Source organism: Melanerpes formicivorus, unplaced genomic scaffold (assembly GCF_026170545.1).
Source record: "Melanerpes formicivorus ecotype bairdi unplaced genomic scaffold, bMelFor1.0.p_v2 SCAF_52, whole genome shotgun sequence".
NCBI classification, from domain to species: Eukaryota; Metazoa; Chordata; class Aves; order Piciformes; family Picidae; genus Melanerpes; species Melanerpes formicivorus.
The window spans coordinates 3139176-3155619 of NW_027142404.1; the positions used below are offsets into that span (position 1 = coordinate 3139176).

The 16444-nt window shown below is 52.6% G+C and overlaps 1 protein-coding gene across 5 annotated transcripts in view; it reads right to left on the bottom strand.

Annotated features, from left to right (window-relative positions):
* Window positions 1-16444, bottom strand: part of LRRC4C (leucine rich repeat containing 4C) — a 215962-nt gene that overhangs the window by 114615 nt on the left and 84903 nt on the right. For 3 of the 5 annotated variants that reach the window (XM_068160761.1, XM_068160760.1, XM_068160762.1), the window contains exon 2: window positions 11066-11198. The exons of the other annotated variants lie outside the window; for them this stretch is intronic. The gene's annotated coding sequence lies outside the window, so the exon portion shown is untranslated. The remainder of the gene's footprint in view (window positions 1-11065; window positions 11199-16444) is intronic. 5 annotated transcript variants of the gene reach the window in all.

The following is a 16444-nucleotide window of genomic DNA, read 5'->3' on the forward strand; positions in this document are numbered from 1 at the left end:
AGCAGAGACAGAATCCTGGAATCACAGAACTGCCAGGGCTGGAAGGGACCTCAAGGCTCAGCCAGTTCCAAGCCCCCTGCCATGGCCAGGGACACCTCACACTACAGCAGGTTGCTCACAGCCACATCCAGCCTGGCTGCAAACACCTCCAGGCAGGAGGCTTCCACCACCTCCCTGGGCAACCTGTGCCAGGCTCTCACCACCCTCATGGGCAGCAACTTCATCCCAACATCCAATCTCAATCTCCCCATTTCTAGTTTTGCTCCATCCCCCCAGTCCTATCACTCCCTGACTCCTTCAAAAGTCCCTCCCCACCTCTCTTGGAGCCCCCTGCAGATCCTGCAAGGCCACAATTAGGTCTCCTCAGAGCCTTCTCTTCTCCAGCCTGCACAACCCCAACTCCATCAGTCTATCCTCACAGCAGAGCAGCTCCAGCCCTCTGCTCCTCCCCGTGGCCCTTCTCTGGACACCTTCCAGCACCTCCAGAGCCTTCCTGGCACAGAGGCTCCAGCACTGGCCCCAGAGCTGCAGCTGTGGTCTCAGCAGAGTGGAGCAGAGGGGCAGAATCCCCTCCCTGGCCCTGCTGGCCACACTTCTCTTGCTGCAGCCCAGGCTCTGCTTGGCTCTCTGGGCTGCAAGTGCTCCCTGCTGGCTCCTCTTCAGCTTCTCCTCCCCCAGCACCCCCAAGGCCTTTTCTTCAGGGCTGCTCTCCAGCCATTCCTTCCCCAGGCTCTATCAACACCAGAATGAGCTGCCTCAGGATAAGAGTGGTACAGTGCTAGGGGACCCAAGGACATGGATTAATTACTGGGTAGAACACCAATCTGGAAGACAGCGCAACAGAGGGTGTAGGAAACTGCTGTGCTATCTGGGGCAGGAAAGGACAGGGTGAGTCAGCAAGAAGAGGAAAGACAAAATCATGGCTCAATGCAAATGAAATGGATGAGATGCAGGCAGAATTGCTTCCAAGAGGAATGTTTTTCAGTCCTTTCTGAGAGGCCTTCTTCAGAACCAAATATGATGCAGCTATTGAAGCTTGCAAGGGCAGAACTAGAAGGCCAAGGAAAGTACAAAAGCATTGATTAAATGTAGAGGGAGGAGAGCTAGAGTACATCAGAGAAGACCAAAAACAACTCTTCTGAGTTGAGGAGGGGAAAAAACAACCTGGACTGTTAATCAATTTTCCTTTCAACTGCTATAAATACAAAGTTTAAGCACACCAAATAAAAGCTCCTGCTATAAATGCCTACCAGATTCTCTGAGGAGGGTGAAAAAAGGGAAATAATCAAATCACAGAAGCACAGAACTGTCAGGGTTGGAAGGGACCTCAAGGCTCAGCCAGTTCCAAGCCCCCTGCCATGGCCAGGGACACCTCACACTACAGCAGGTTGCTCACAGCCACATCCAGCCTGGCTGCAAACACCTCCAGGCAGGAGGCTTCCACCACCTCCCTGGGCAACCTGTGCCAGGCTCTCACCACCCTCATGGCCAACAACTTCTTCCTCACAGCCAATCTCAATCTACCCATCTCTAGTTTTGCTCCATCCCCCCTCAGTCCTATCCCTCCCTGACACCTTCAAAAGTCCCTCCCCAGACTTCACAGTCTCACAGTATCACCAAGGTTGGAAGAAACCTCAAAGATCATCAAGTCCAACCTGTCACCACAGACCTCATGACTAGACCATGGCACCAAGTGCCACATCCAATCCCCTCTTGAACACCTCCAGGGATGGGGACTCCACCACCTCCCTGGGCAGCACATCCCAATGGCTAACAACTCTCTCAGTGAAGAACTTTCTCCTCACCTCCAGCCTAAACCTCCCCTGGCACAGATTGGGACTGTGTCCTCTTGTTCTGGTGCTGCTTGCCTGGGAGAAGAGGCCAACCCCCACCTGGCTACAACCTCCCTTCAGGAAGCTGTAGAGAGCAATGAGGTCTCCCCTGAGCCTCCTCTTCTCCAGGCTAAGCAACCCCAGCTCCCTCAGCCTCTCCTCACAGGGCTGTGCTCCAGACCCCTCCCCAGCTTTGTTGCCCTTCTCTGGACACCTTCCAGCATCTCAACATCTTTCCTAACCTGAGGAGCCCAGAACTGGACACAGGACTCAAGGTGTGGCCTAACCAATGCAGTGTACAGGGGCACAATGACCTCCCTGCTCCTGCTGGCCACACTCTTCCTGATGCAGGCCAGGATGCCATTGGCCTTCTTGGCCCCCTGGGCACACTGCTGGCTCATGTTTAGGCAGCTGTCAAGCAGCACCCCCAGGTCCCTCTCTGTTTGGCAGCTCTCAGCCACTCTGACCACAGCCTGTAGCTCTGCCTGGGGTTGTTGTGGCCAAAGTTCAGCACCTTCCCTAGGCCTGCTGGCCACACTTTTCTTGCTGCACCCCAGGATCCTCTCTGAAGATCTTAACAAATGGTGAGCAGAAGGGAAGGCATGACCAAAACACAATGATGTACTTGATGCTAACATCATAACACTTTTGTAGATTTATACAGTACTGAATCATCACAGAGTCATAGAATCACAGAATTTTTGAGGTTGACAGAGATGTTTGAGATCATCAGGTGCAACTGCTCACCTAGTGTTCACAATCCCACTGTGACTGATAAACTACCACCACTGAACCATGGAATCACAGAATTGTCAGGGTTGGAAGGGACCTCAAGGCTCAGCCAGTTCCAACCTCCCTGCCATGGCCAGGGACACCTCACTCTAGAGCAGGCTGCTCAGAGCCCCATGCCCCTCATCACCACATCCATGCATCTTTTATATACCTCCAAGGGTGGTGACTCCACCACCTAATATAACCATTCAGTTTGGGAATAAAATAGAGTTCATAGAATCACAGAATTGTAGAATCAATAAGGTTGGAAGAGACCTCAAAGATCATCAAGTCCAACCTGTCACCACAGACCTCATGACTGCTAAACCATGGCTCAAAGTGCCATGACCAATCCCCTCTTGAACACCTCCAGGGATGGGGACTCCACCACATCCCTGGGCAGCACATCCCAATGGCCAGTCTCTCTGTCTGGGAAGAACTTTCTCCTCACCTCCAGCCTAAACCTCCCCTGGCACAGCTCGAGACTGTGTCCTCTTGTTCAGGTGCTGCTTGCCTGGGAGAAGAGACCAACCCCCACCTGGCTACAACCTCCCTTCAGGGAGTTGTAGAGAGTGTTTCTGTGATGCTGTGCTCCTGGGATTTGATCCTGGTTTACTATTCAAGCGGTTCTTAGCCAGCACTGCCTCAGCACCTGGCTCTGGAACAGTAGAGTGTGGCAGATACAGCAATGAAGAAGTGTGTGGGCATGGCACTGTGGGGCATGGTTTGACGGCCATGGTGGTGTTAGGTTGAGGGCTGGACCTGATGATCTCAGAGGTCTTTTGCAGCCCAATCAGTTCTGTGGCTCTGTGATGTCATTAGTTTCCCACAAACCCCTCAGCCCTGCACACACTTTCTACTTGGTTGCTGCTAATCACATTAATTAGCATTGGGATTGGAGCAAGTGAATAATCATTGATTGCACTCTGCAACCCCTGCAGGACGCAGACAGTTTATATATGCAGCTTGAATTCCTCGTTGCTCACACAGATCGATGCCACTTGCTGTGCAGCTCTCATTTTTCACTCCTTTCCTTGGCTTTGGACCTTGCCACATTCCCCTTTTAGAAACATCTTAGGTGGGGTTTTTCTGGTCTGATTTTTTAAACAACCACTGACTCAGTAGCAGACCACAACTCCCACTAAATAACCTTTCTTTTTCGTGCTGGTAACGTAAAAGTCAACTTGTAGCTGCAGAAATGGATTCTAGAATCACAGAATGGTCCCAGCTGGGACAGATAGCCAAAGCTCATCCAGTCCAACCCCTCTGCACTCAGCAGGGACATCCTCAATTAGATCAGGTTGCCCAGAGCCCTCTCCAGCCTCACCTTGAATAGCTCCAGGGAAGGAGCCTCAACCACCTCCCTGGGCAACCTGTGCCAGTGTTCCACCACCCTCAGAGCAAGGAACTTGTTCCTCACATCCAATCTCAATCTGCTCTGCTCTACTTTGAAGCCATTGTCCCTGCTCCTGTCCCTGCAGGCCTTTGCAAACAGTCTCTCTGCAGCCTTCTTGCCTTCAGCCTTCAGGTCCTGGCAGGCTGCTCTGAGGTCTGCCTGGAGCCTTCTCTTCTCCAGGCTGAACACCCCCAGCCTGTCTTCAGAGCAGAGCTGCTCCAACCCCTTGAGCATTCTCATGACCTCCTCTGGACCCTCTCCATCAGGTCCAGGTCCTTCCTGTGCTGAGGGCTCCAGAGCTGCACACAGCACTGCAGGGGAGGTCTCAGCAGAGCAGAGCAAAGTGTCACAATCACCTCTCTGGCACTACAGGCAACATTGCTTTGGATGCAGCCCTGGCTGCCATTGGCCTTCTGGTACTCTCTGATCTGTCACTGGTGGATATTGACCACTAATGTCCATGACTGTGCAGCTTGGCAACTAATTGCAATGCTTAATAAGTACTTAGAAGAGACCATGGCCATAGAAATAGAACCAGCTGTTGCTTACAGATCAAGGCATACAGATTATGTACCTGGAGTATCCTGTCTAGCTCTGGGCTCCCCACTTCAAGAGTGAGAGGGGATATAACTACAAAGCAGTGAGGATGATGAAGGGGCTGGAACATCTGTCAGATGAGGAAAGGCTGAGATACCTGGGGCTGTTCAGTCTGGAGAGGAGAGGGCTGAGAGGGATCTGATCAATGTCTATCAATAGCTGAGGGCTGGGGGTCAGGAAGGAAGGGAAAGGGACAGCCTCTGCTGTGAGGAGATCTTATGAATGGTTACAAATCCCTGAGGGGTGGCTGTCAAGAAGCAGGGGCCAGGCTCTTTGCAGGGATGCCCTGTGATAGGAGAAGAGGCTATGGATGCAAACTGGAACCCAGGGAGCTCCACCTCAGCATGAGGAAAAACTTCTTTATTGTGAGGAGGCAGGAGGCCTGGAGCAGGCTGCCCAGAGAGGCTGTGCAGCCTCTTTCTCTGGAGACTTTCAGGACCCATCTGGATGTGTTTCTGTGTGACCTGCCCTGGGTCTATGATTCTAATGCCTCACCTCTGTTCCACAGCTTCTTTGTAAGTGTGGAGTATTGATCAAACAAGAGGAGTTGCAAAGACAAACAGACCTCCTGACTTTCATTATCTACTGCTTCTAAACATGAGGACTCGATAAAGGAGCCCATCTTTGAGTGCAGCCAGCAGAGAAGTTGAGCACTTTTGTGCTGCTTGGTTATTTAATGCATCAGGCAGCGTGCTACTGCATTTTGAGGTATTAATCAGAGGCTCACTGTGGTCAGGCAAGCAGCTCTGGCTACTTTATGCATCTAAAGGACTTACTAACTGAGAAGTGGCCAACTACACTTGCAGCCAGCCCAGTAAAAAGATAAAGCAAACAAAAACATAGCTGTAAATCAAGAGGACTAATTAAAGTTATTGCTTCCCTTATTGCAGCATCTGAATGATGCAGAGCACTCTTCTGTTCTCTACCCATACAGCCCCCAAAGAAGGGCCACGAGGATGGGCAGAGGGCTGGATCACCTCTCCTATCAGGACAGACTGAGGGAGTTGGGGCTGTTCAGTCCGGGGAAGAGAAGGCTCCCAGGTGACCTCATTGTGGCCTTGCAGGATCTGCAGGGGGCTCCAAGAAAGCTGGGGAGGGACTCTTGAGGGTGTCAGGGAGGGATAGGACTGGGGGGGATGGAGCAAAGCTAGAAGTGGGGAGATTGAGATTGGCTGTTAGGAAGAAGTTGTTGCCCATGAGGGTGGTGAAAGCCTGGCACAGGTTGCTCAGGGAGGTGGTGGAAGCCTCATGCCTGAAACTCTGATAGGAATTGCCATGGCATAACAATATTAGAAAACTATAGCATGACAGACTCACTGAATGGTTTTGGTTGGAAAAGAACTCTAAGGTCTACAAGTCCAACCATCAACCTAGCCCCCACGCCCCCAGCCATTAAACCATGTCCCCAGGTGCTATGTCCACAGATTTCTTTAACAACTCCAGGGATGGCAACTCCACCACCTCCCTGGGCAGCCTGTGCCAATCCCTGACCACACTTGCAGCAAAGAATTATTTTCTGCCCTCCAACCTAACCCTCCCCTGGCACAATTTCAGGTCATTTCCTCTCCTGCTATCACCTCATGGGATATATACCCTGTGACAATATAGACAATACAGAATTAACCAGGTTGGGAAAAGACCTCAGAGATCATCCAGTCCAACCTATCACCCAACACCATCTGATCAACTAAACCATGGCACCAAGGGACTCATCCAGGCTCTTCCTAAACACCTCCAGGGATGGTGACTCCACCACCTCCCTGGGCAGCACATCCCAGTGGCCAATCTCTCTCTCTGGGAAGAATTTCTTCCTCACCTCCAGCCTAAACCTCCCCTGGCACAGCTTGAGACTGTGTCCTCTTGTTCTGCTTCTGGGTGTCTGGGAGAAGAGACCAACTCCCACCTGGCTACAACCTCCCTTCAGGGAGTTGGAGAGAGCAATGAGGTCTCCCCTGAGCCTCCTCTTCTCCAGGCTAAGCAACCCCAGCTCCCTCAGCCTCTCCTCACAGGGCTGTGCTCCAGACCCCTCCCCAGCTTTGTTGCCCTTCTCTGGACACCTTCAAGTCTCTCAATGTCCTTCTGAAACTGAGGGGCCCAGAACTGGACACAGGACTCAAGGTGTGGCCTAACCAGTGCTGAGCACAGGGCAGAATGACCTCCCTGCTCCTGCTGGCCACACCAGTGCTGATGCAGGCCAGGATGCCCTTGGCCTTCTTGCCCCCCTGGGCAAGATCCAGTAGCCTATTTGGTCAATGCCAACATAATGTTTTAATATATTTCAAATGCCTATACCACCATCCTCTGCTTCACCTCATTGTATCTGCTGTGTTCTGTGCTGAACAAAACCAGCCTTTTTATCTCTCCTTTTTTTTGTGCTGCTCATTTGCTTTACTGAATATAAAAAAAATGAGAAAAAGCAAAGGAAATTAATTAAAAAACAACCCTCAAGGATTACTCCAGGATCCTTTTTTATTTGACTTCAAGTCAGGTCAGATAGCTGTGTGGCTGAAAAGAACAACGACTTACTGGATTAATGTAATCTCCAGCCTGAAGAGCCACAGCAGATCCAGGTCTGCCTGGTGATGTGAGCTGCCTCTGCCATCTGCTTCCCCAATGGGAAGGACAGAGGACTGCTCTGCCAGAGGGAATTTCTCCCCCAAAAGGCTGAGATTTGGCAGATGAGGTCCCCATACCAATGCTGAACAGAGCAGTAGGAAGCTCTCTCCAAACCTGTGTATCGAGGTGTGGCTTCTGTCCTACAGACATGGAATCAGTGAATGGTTTGGGTTGGCAGGGAACTGAAAAGGTAATAGAATCATACAACTGTCAGGCTTCCAACCCCCCTGCCATGGCCAGGGACACCTCACACTACAGCAGGTTGCTCACAGCCACAGCCAGCCTGGCTGCAAACACCTCCAGGCAGGAGGCTTCCACCACCTCCCTGGGCAACCTGTGCCAGGCTCTCACCACCCCCATGGCCAACAACTTCTTCCTCACAGCCAATCTCAATCTCCCCACTTCTAGTTTTGCTCCATCCCCCCCAGTCCTATCCCTCCCTGACACCCTCAAAAGTCCCTCCCCAGCTTTCTTGGAGCCCCCTGCAGATCCTGCAAGGCCACAGGAAGGTCTCCTCAGAGCCTTCTCCTCTCCAGCCTGCACAACCCCAGCTCCCTCAGTCTGTCCTCACAGCAGAGCAGCTCCAGCCCTCTGCTCCTCCTCCTGGCCCTTCTCTGGACACCTTCCAGCACCTCCAGATCCTTCCTGGCACAGAGGCTCCAGAGCTGGCCCCAGAGCTGCAGCTGTGGTCTCAGCAGAGTGGAGCAGAGGGGCAGAATCCCCTCCCTGGCCCTGCTGGCCACACTTCTCTTGCTGCAGCCCAGGCTCTGCTTGGCTCTCTGGGCTGCAAGTGCTCCCTGCTGGCTCCTCTTCAGCTTCTCCTCCCCCAGCACCCCCAAGGCCTTTTCTTCAGGGCTGCTCTCCAGCCAGTCCCTTCCAACTCTGACAATTCTATGATTCTATGATTCCTGTCATCTCAGAGTCTCCTGTGAAATACGGAAGGAATTTCTGCTGTTTTCTCCTGCCTCCATTTGTCTCTTCAGGGTTATTGACTTTGGGTCTGTCTAAGCGTTCCTTCTTTTAGGATAGAACCTTGGAAGTTTCTTGGTGAAAAGGGAAAAAAAAAAACAAAACCAATAAACATTTTAAAAAATAAAAGGGGAGGGGAATAAGAAAAAAAAAACCTAACAGAAAAGAACAGAAGCTTCCAAATTTTCATTTATAAAGTGCATAAATAATGCCTTAGCTGAGCACTGCCTTTGCCTGCTAGCTATGGGCACTGCCCACACAGTTTTGCATGTGAAAGGCAAGTATCACAGTCCAACAGAATCACCCAGGCTGGAAGAGACCTCAAGGATCATCAAGTCCAACCTGTCACCACAGACCTCATGACTAGACCATGGCACCAAGTGCCACATCCAATCCCCTCTTGAACACCTCCAGGGATGGGGACTCCACCACCTCCCTGGGCAGCACATCCCAATGGCCAATCACTCTGTCTGGGAAGAACTTTCTCCTCACCTCCAGCCTAAACCTCCCCTGGCACAGTTTTAGACTGTGTCCTCTTGTTCTGGTGCTGCTTGCCTGGGAGAAGAGACCAACCCCCACCTGGCTACAACCTCCCTTCAGGGAGTTGGAGAGAGCAAGGAGGTCTCCCCTGAGCCTCCTCTTCTCCAGGCTAAGCAACCCCAGCTCCCTCAGCCTCTCCTCTCAGGGCTGTGCTCCAGACCCCTCCCCAGCCTCGTTGCCCTTCTCTGGACACCTTCAGGTCTCTCAATGTCTTGAGTTCTCCTCAGCTCCCTTGAAAGTAGGCTGTAGTCAGGTGGAGGTTGGGCTCTTCTCCCTACTCTCACGTGACAGAATGAGAGGAAATGGTCTGGAATTGCGGCAGAGGTGGTTTCAGTTGGAGATGATGGAAAATGTCTGCTGCCAGAGTGCTCAGGGATTAGAAGAGGCTGCCCAGGGAGGTGGTGGAGTCCCAGTCCCTGGAGGGGCTCAAGAAATCTTTGGCCATGGCACCTGGGGACAGGGTTTGATGGTCATGGTGGGGGTGGGCTGATGATCTTGGAAGTCTTTTCCAACTGAGACAATTCAATGATTCCAGGATTCAGTGATTCCATTTGTTGGAATGAAGCAAAGCATTTGAGGCTCCCCTCCAGAAGCAGGGCCTGGTCGGAATTCAGGGTCTATACTTAGCAACAATATCAGATCAATATCATTAGCCTAAAAAGGAGCTGAAAGCCTCTTGCTGAAGATATAAATTACCTTTTAGCCATCAGGATTTCCAGTTCTATTAAATCAGCATTCTTCTCTCCCCCTTCCTTCAGTCAAAATTGCCTTTCCAACACTAGTTCCCAAGGAACAGCGTTTCAGCCATGAATCACAAGCTGCAGCATCAATCCATTAAGCTTCCTGCTTCTCATTAAATGGAAGGGGTGGAAAAGTTCAGCCTTTATTTAGTGTGTTGCAGATGAAGATCTCACCATGTCAGCTCAGCTCCTTGCAGGTCCTCTCTGTATTTGCCCTAAGGGCTGGGTTTTATTTTCCCACTGCAAAGCCTTGAATCCAAAGCATGGAAGTTTAACACAGAAGTGGCAGAGACTGAACTTCCAACCATAGTATCATAGTATCAGTCAGGGTTGGAAGGGACCATATGGATCATCTAGTTCCAACCCCCCTGCCATGGGCAGGGACACCCCACACTACATCAGCCTGGACAGAGCCTCATCCAGCCTGGCCTTAAACACCTCCAGGGACAGGGCCCCAACCACCTCCCTGGACAACCCATTCCAGGGCTTCACCACTCTCATGGGGAAGAACTTCCTCCTCACCTCCAGCCTCAATCTCCCCACCTCCAGCTTCATTCCATTCCCCCTAGTCCTAGCACTACCTGAGATCCTGAGCAGTCCCTCCCCAGCCTTCTTGGAGCCCCCTTCAGATCCTGGAAGGCCACAATGTGGTCACCTGGGAGCCTTCTCTTCTCCAGGCTGAACAGCCCCAACTCCTTCAGTCTGTCCTCACAGGAGAGGTGCTCCAGCCCTCTGCTCCTCCTCGTGGCCCTTCTCTGGACACCTTCCAGCACCTCCAGATCCCTCTTGCAATAGGGGCTCCAGAACTGGAGGCAGGACTCCAGGTGGGGTCTCACCAGGGCTGAGTAGAGGGGGAGAATCACCTCCCTTGCCCTGCTGGCCACACTTCTCCTGCTGCAGCCCAGGATCTGATTGGCTTTGCGGGCTGCAAGTGCACACTGAGAGCTCCTGGTGAGCTTCTCCTCCCCCAGCACCCCCAAGTCTCTCTCCTCAGGGCTGCTTTCCAGCCAGTCCCTGCCCAGCCTGGATTTGTGCCTGGGATTGCCTCCACCCAGCTGCAGGACCCTGCCCTTGGTCTTGTTGAACCTCCTGAGGCTGGCTTGTGCCCACCTCTCCAGCCTGTCCAGGTCCCTCTGGATGGATCCCTTCCCTCCAGCCTGTCTGCTGCACCACACAGCTTGGTGTCATCAGCAAACTTGCTGAGGGTGCACTCAGTGCCACTGTCCATGGCACCCACAAAGATGTTAAACAAACTCCAGACCCCTCCCCAGCTTTGTTGCCCTTCTCTGGACACCTTCCAGCAGCTCAACATCTTTCCTGAACTGAGGAGCCCAGAACTGGACAAAGGACTCAAGGTGTGGCCTAACCAGTGCTGAGCACAGGGCAGAATGAGCTCCCTGCTCCTGCTGGCCACACTGTTCCTGATGCAGGCCAGTGTAGATTGAGAAGCTCCTGAACATATTCAGGAGGCTCTGTGTGGACACTCAGACAACGTCAAACCTTTGTGTTTCCCCTTCCCTAGCACGTTTCTGCCACATGCTCCAGCCATGATCAGCCTGGAGCCTGAAAAGCTGAGCACAGAACAACAGCCTGGCAGGAATTACCTTGTCAGGAGCTTTACCGTCTTGGGAGGTGATGCTTCTCCTCGTTCCCCAAGCTACCCTTGGACCTTCTCATCCTACTAGCCCACAGGAGATTGTTCCACAGAGCTGCCTGGACCCCCCCACAGCATCCACCCTGTAGAAGAAACAAATATGGAAAAACTGTGATGCAGCAAAGGAAATCATGGCCAGACATCATTTGAAGGAGGGTTGGACTGAGATGTGCTACAGAGCTGCAGCTGGAGAGGGAAGGGGAGTTATAGGATCATAGAATTGTCAGGGTTGGAAGGGACCTCAAGGCTCAGCCAGTTCCAAGCCCCCTGCCATGGCCAGGGACACCTCACACTACAGCAGGTTGCTCACAGCCACAGCCAGCCTGGCTGCAAACACCTCCAGGCAGGAGGCTTCCACCACCTCCCTGGGCAACCTGTGCCAGGCTCTCACCACCCTCATGGCCAACAACTTCTTCCTCACAGCCAATCTCAATCTCCCCACTTCTAGTTTTGCTCCATCCCCCCCAGTCCTATCCCTCCCTGACACCCTCAAAAGTCCCTCCCCACCTCTCTTGGAGCCCCCTGCAGATCCTGCAAGGCCACAATGAGGTCTCCTGGGAGCCTTCTCCTCTCCAGCCTGCACAACCCCAACTCCCTCAGTCTGTCCTCACAGCAGAGCAGCTCCAGCCCTCTGCTCCTCCTCCTGGCCCTTCTCTGGACACCTTCCAGCACCTCCAGAGCCTTCCTGGCACAGAGGCTCCAGAACTGGCCCCAGAGCTGCAGCTGTGGTCTCAGCAGAGTGGAGCAGAGGGGCAGAATCCCCTCCCTGGCCCTGCTGGCCACACTTCTCTTGCTGCAGCCCAGGCTCTGCTTGGCTCTCTGGGCTGCAAGTGCTCCCTGCTGGCTCCTCTTCAGCTTCTCCTCCCCCAGCACCCCCAAGGCCTTTTCTTCAGGGCTGCTCTCCAGCCAGTCCCTGCCCAGCCTCTAGCAGTGCCTGGGATTGCCCTGAGCCAGCTGCAGGACCTTGCCCTTGCTCTTGTTGAACCTCCTGAGGTTGTGCTGTGCCCAGCTCTGCAGCCTGTCCAGGTCCCTCTGGATGGATCCTTCCCTCCAGCTGTCAGCTGCACCACACAGCTTGGTGTCAGCAGCAACCCTGCTGAGGGTGCACTCAGTGCCACTGTCCATGGCACCAACAAAGATGTTGAACAAGCCTGGTGCCAGGACTGATCCCATGGGAACTGCACTTGTTCCTGGCCTCCCCTAGGCCATGGACCCCTTGACAGTCTTGTAGGCTTATAGTATGCCCCCAAGTTATTTGTGGACATCATCCAGCTGGCACAGTTCTGTTGCACATCATTGCCTTTCTCCATGGAGTCCCAAGGAACAGACAAATGGTTATGGGTATAGGTTACTCGTGGGGAGATGCCCTTTGGCCTCCAGAAGAATGTGATTACCCATGAGACACTGGAATCATCTCTCAAGGGAAGTGGTTGGGTTCCCCCTCACTGGTGGCTTCTGTTTAGGCTCAGCTTGTCAGGGTGCAGAGCCAGCTCCTTTGGTACTGGATATCAGGCTGAATTCCTTTACTGAAAGAGTGGTGAGACACTGGAACAGGCTGCCTGGGGAGGTGTTGGAGCCACCAGCCCTGGGGGTGTTCAAAGAGTGAGGAGATGTGGCGCCTAGGGACGTGGTGCAGCAGTGATAGAAGGTTGGGCTGGATGATCTGAGAGGTCTTCTCCAACAACCCCATGCAGAGCTACAGGCTGGGGTCAGAGTGGCTGAGAGCAGCCAGGCAGAGAAAGACCTGGGGATGTTGGTCGATGGTAGGCTGAACATGGCCCAGGGGGCCAAGAGGGCCAAGGGCATCCTGGCCTGCATCAGGAACAGTGTGGCCAGCAGGAGCAGGGAAGTCATTCTGCCCCTGTACACTGCACTGGTTAGGCCACACCTTGAGTCCTGTGTCCAGTTCTGGGCCCCTCAGTTTAGGAAGGAGGTTGACTTGCTGGAAGGTGTCCAGAGAAGGGCAACAAAGTTGGTGAAGGGTTTGGAACACAGCCCTGTGAGGAGAGACTGAGGGAGCTGGGGTTGCTTAGCCTGGAGAAGAGGAGGCTCAGGGGAGACCTCATTGCTCTCTACAACTACCTGAAGGAGGGTTGTAGCCAGGTGGGGGTTGGTCTCTTCTCCCAGGCACCCAGCACCAGAACAAGAGGATACAGTCTCAGGCTGTGCCAGGGGAGGTTTAGGCTGGAGGTTAGGAAGAAGTTCTACACAGAGAGAGTGATTGCCCATTGGAATGTGCTGCCCAGGGAGGTGGTGGAGTCACCATCCCTGGAGGTGTTCAGGAGGAGACTTGATAGGGTGCTTGGTGCCATGGGTTAGTTGTTTAGATGGGTTGGATTGGTTGATGGGTTGGATGCGATGATCTTGAAGGTCTCTTCCAACCTGGTCTGGTCTATTCTATTCTATTCTATTCTATTCTATTCTATTCTATTCTATTCTATTCTATATTATAAGTCTGTTTGAACTATGGCACTGCCTAAAAAGCTTTGGACCAGATGATCCTTGAGGTCCCTTCCGATCTGGCTTTCTGTGCTAAGACTTTAAGACACAAATAGCAGCAGAGAGTTCCAAGGCAGCAATTAGTCAATAATGTGATCACCTCATCTTGCATATGAAATGGTTCTATTTTGGCCTGCTTAGCAGCAATAGGAAGAGGGCTGTGTGGGGGTGGTGGGAGCATCACTGCTGTGTGCCTGTAGTGAGTAGCTTCATCGCACATCATGAGGGGACTGGTGGTAGGCATGAAGCCTGTCCCTGTCATTAAGAAGAGGAAAACACAGACACCTCTTGAGGGCAAAGTGTTCTAGCCCCAGACACTTCCCTCATTTGGAGTCCTGGAGGCACATTGTGGTGAAAAAAATCCAATTCAAAGGAGGCAGAAGCTGAAGCATTAGTGACTGCCCTAAATCATGAACAAAAACTTGTTTGCTGTGAGGCTGCTGCAGCCCTGGAGCAGGCTGCTCAGAGAGCTTGTGGAGGCTTCTTCCCTGGAGAGATCCCAAAGCTGCCTGGGCATTGTGATCCTGGGCAAAATGCTGTGCCTGACACTGTTAGAGCTGGGTTTGGACTGGGTGATCCCCACAAGTCCCTTCCAACCCCAACCATGCTGGGATTCTGGGTTCCTGTGATTCCTTTTCAAGCTCTACCTGACTGCACTGCACCAAATTCCCATTTCAGCCAATGAATCAGAAGTCATTTGGATTGGAAAAGGCCTTTGAGATCATTCAGTTCAACCATTAGCTCCCAGCTGTGGTGCTAAACCGTGTCCCTCATATCTCTGCCTCTTTGAAGCACCTCCAGGGAGGGGGATTCAATCCCAGAATACAGAATTAACCAGGTTGGAAAAGACCTTGGAGATCACCAAGTCCAACCTATCATAGTATCATAGAATCACAGTATCAGTCAGGGTTGGAAGGGACCACAAGGATCATCTAGTTCCAACCCCCCTGCCGTGGGCAGGGACACCCCACACTACATCAGCCTGGCCACAGCCTCATCCAGCCAGGGACAGGGCCTCAAACACCTCCCTGGACAACTCATTCCAGGGCTTCACCACTCTCATGGGGAAGAACTTCCTCCTCACCTCCAGCCTCAATCTCCCCACCTCCAGCTTCATTCCATTCCCCCTAGTCCTAGCACTCCCTGAGATCCTGAGCAGTCCTTCCCCAGCCTTCTTGGAGCCCCCTTCAGATTCTGGAAGGCCACAATGAGGTCACCTGGGAGCCTTCTCTTCTCCAGACTGAACAGCCCCAACTCCTTCAGTCTGTCCTCATAGGAGAGGTGCTCCAGCCCTCTGCTCCTCCTCCTGGCCCTTCTCTGGACACCTTCCAGCACCTCCAGATGCCTCTTGGAATAGGGGCTCCAGAACTGGAGGCAATACTCCAGGTGGGGTCTCAGCAGAGCTGAGCAGAGGGGGAGAATCACCTCCCTTGCCCTGCTGGCCACACTTCTCCTGATGCAGCCCAACACCAACACCATCCAACACCATATCACCCAACACCATCTGATCAATTCAGCCATGGCACCAAGCACCCCATCCAGTCTCTTCCTCCAGGGATGGTGACTCCACCACCTCCCTGGGCAGCACATCCCAATGGCCAATCTCTCTGTCTGGGAAGAATTATTTCCTGGCCTCCAGCCCAAACCTCCCCTGGCACAGCTTGAGCCTGTTTCCTCTCCTTCTGTCTCTGGTTGCCTAGGAGAAGAGACCAACTCCCCACCTGGCTACAGCCTCCCTGAGGAACCTGGTTCAGTGTTCTAGAACCCACCAGTGAAGAAGCTTCTTCCAGTATCCAGCCTAAACCTCCCCTGCTGCCAACTTGCAGTCATTTCCTCTTGTCTTATCCCTTGTCATCAGGGTGCAGAGCCCCACCCCCACCCCATTGCAACCTCAACAACCAAATACTGGCCACACGAATCACCACATAAAATGCCACACCTTGAAAGCAGTGATAGGAGAAGGAGATATCATTGCAATTCCTTTTCTGAACATTGCTCAGTTGCTACAGGAAAACCAAATCTGATTCTCTTATTGATGCTGGAAGACAGCAGAGCAAATGGTGAAGCCAGAGGAGCCAAAAGGCACTGGCTCTGTTTTTCAAAGGCCTGCCTGCTTTCTCTTCCTTTGGCCTCAGCTGCCTAGCAACCTCTACAGAGCTTTCTTAGTCTATACTAATTCTGGAGAGCTTCCATTTATATATTTATTTCTCAGCACATCTATAAGGAGGAGATACAGAAACAAAACAGCTCTTTGTTCCTTCCTTACTTCTAACACTGGCTTCCAAACGTGGCACCTCAGAGCCTTAGGCAGGGGAGACCTCATTGCTCTCTCCAACTCCCTGCAGGGAGGATGTAGCCAGGTGGGGGTTGGTCTCTTCTCCCAGGCAAGCAGCGCCAGAACAAGAGGACACAGTCTCAAGCTGTGCCAGGGGAGGTTTAGGCTGGAGGTGAGGAGAAAGTTCTTCACTGTGAGAGTAGTTAGCCATTGGAATGTGCTGCCCAGGGAGGTGGTGGAGTCCCCATCCCTGGAGGTGTTCAAGAGGGGATTGGATGTGGCACTTGGTGCCATGGTCTAGTCCTGAGGTCTGTGGTGACAGGTTGGACTCGATGATCTTTGAGGTCTCTTCCAACCTTGGTGATTTTTGAGACTGTAATTAAGGGAAGGACCTGCCTGGGGTCTGCAAGGAGAGGTAGCTACCCCCTTGACATGGCTTGAGCTTGAGCAACCTGATCTAGCGTGAAGTGTCTGCCAAAGGCAGGGAAGGGTTGGAACTGGATGATCTTTCAAGTCCCTTCCAACCTAAACCATTCTATGTATCTAAGCAAACTC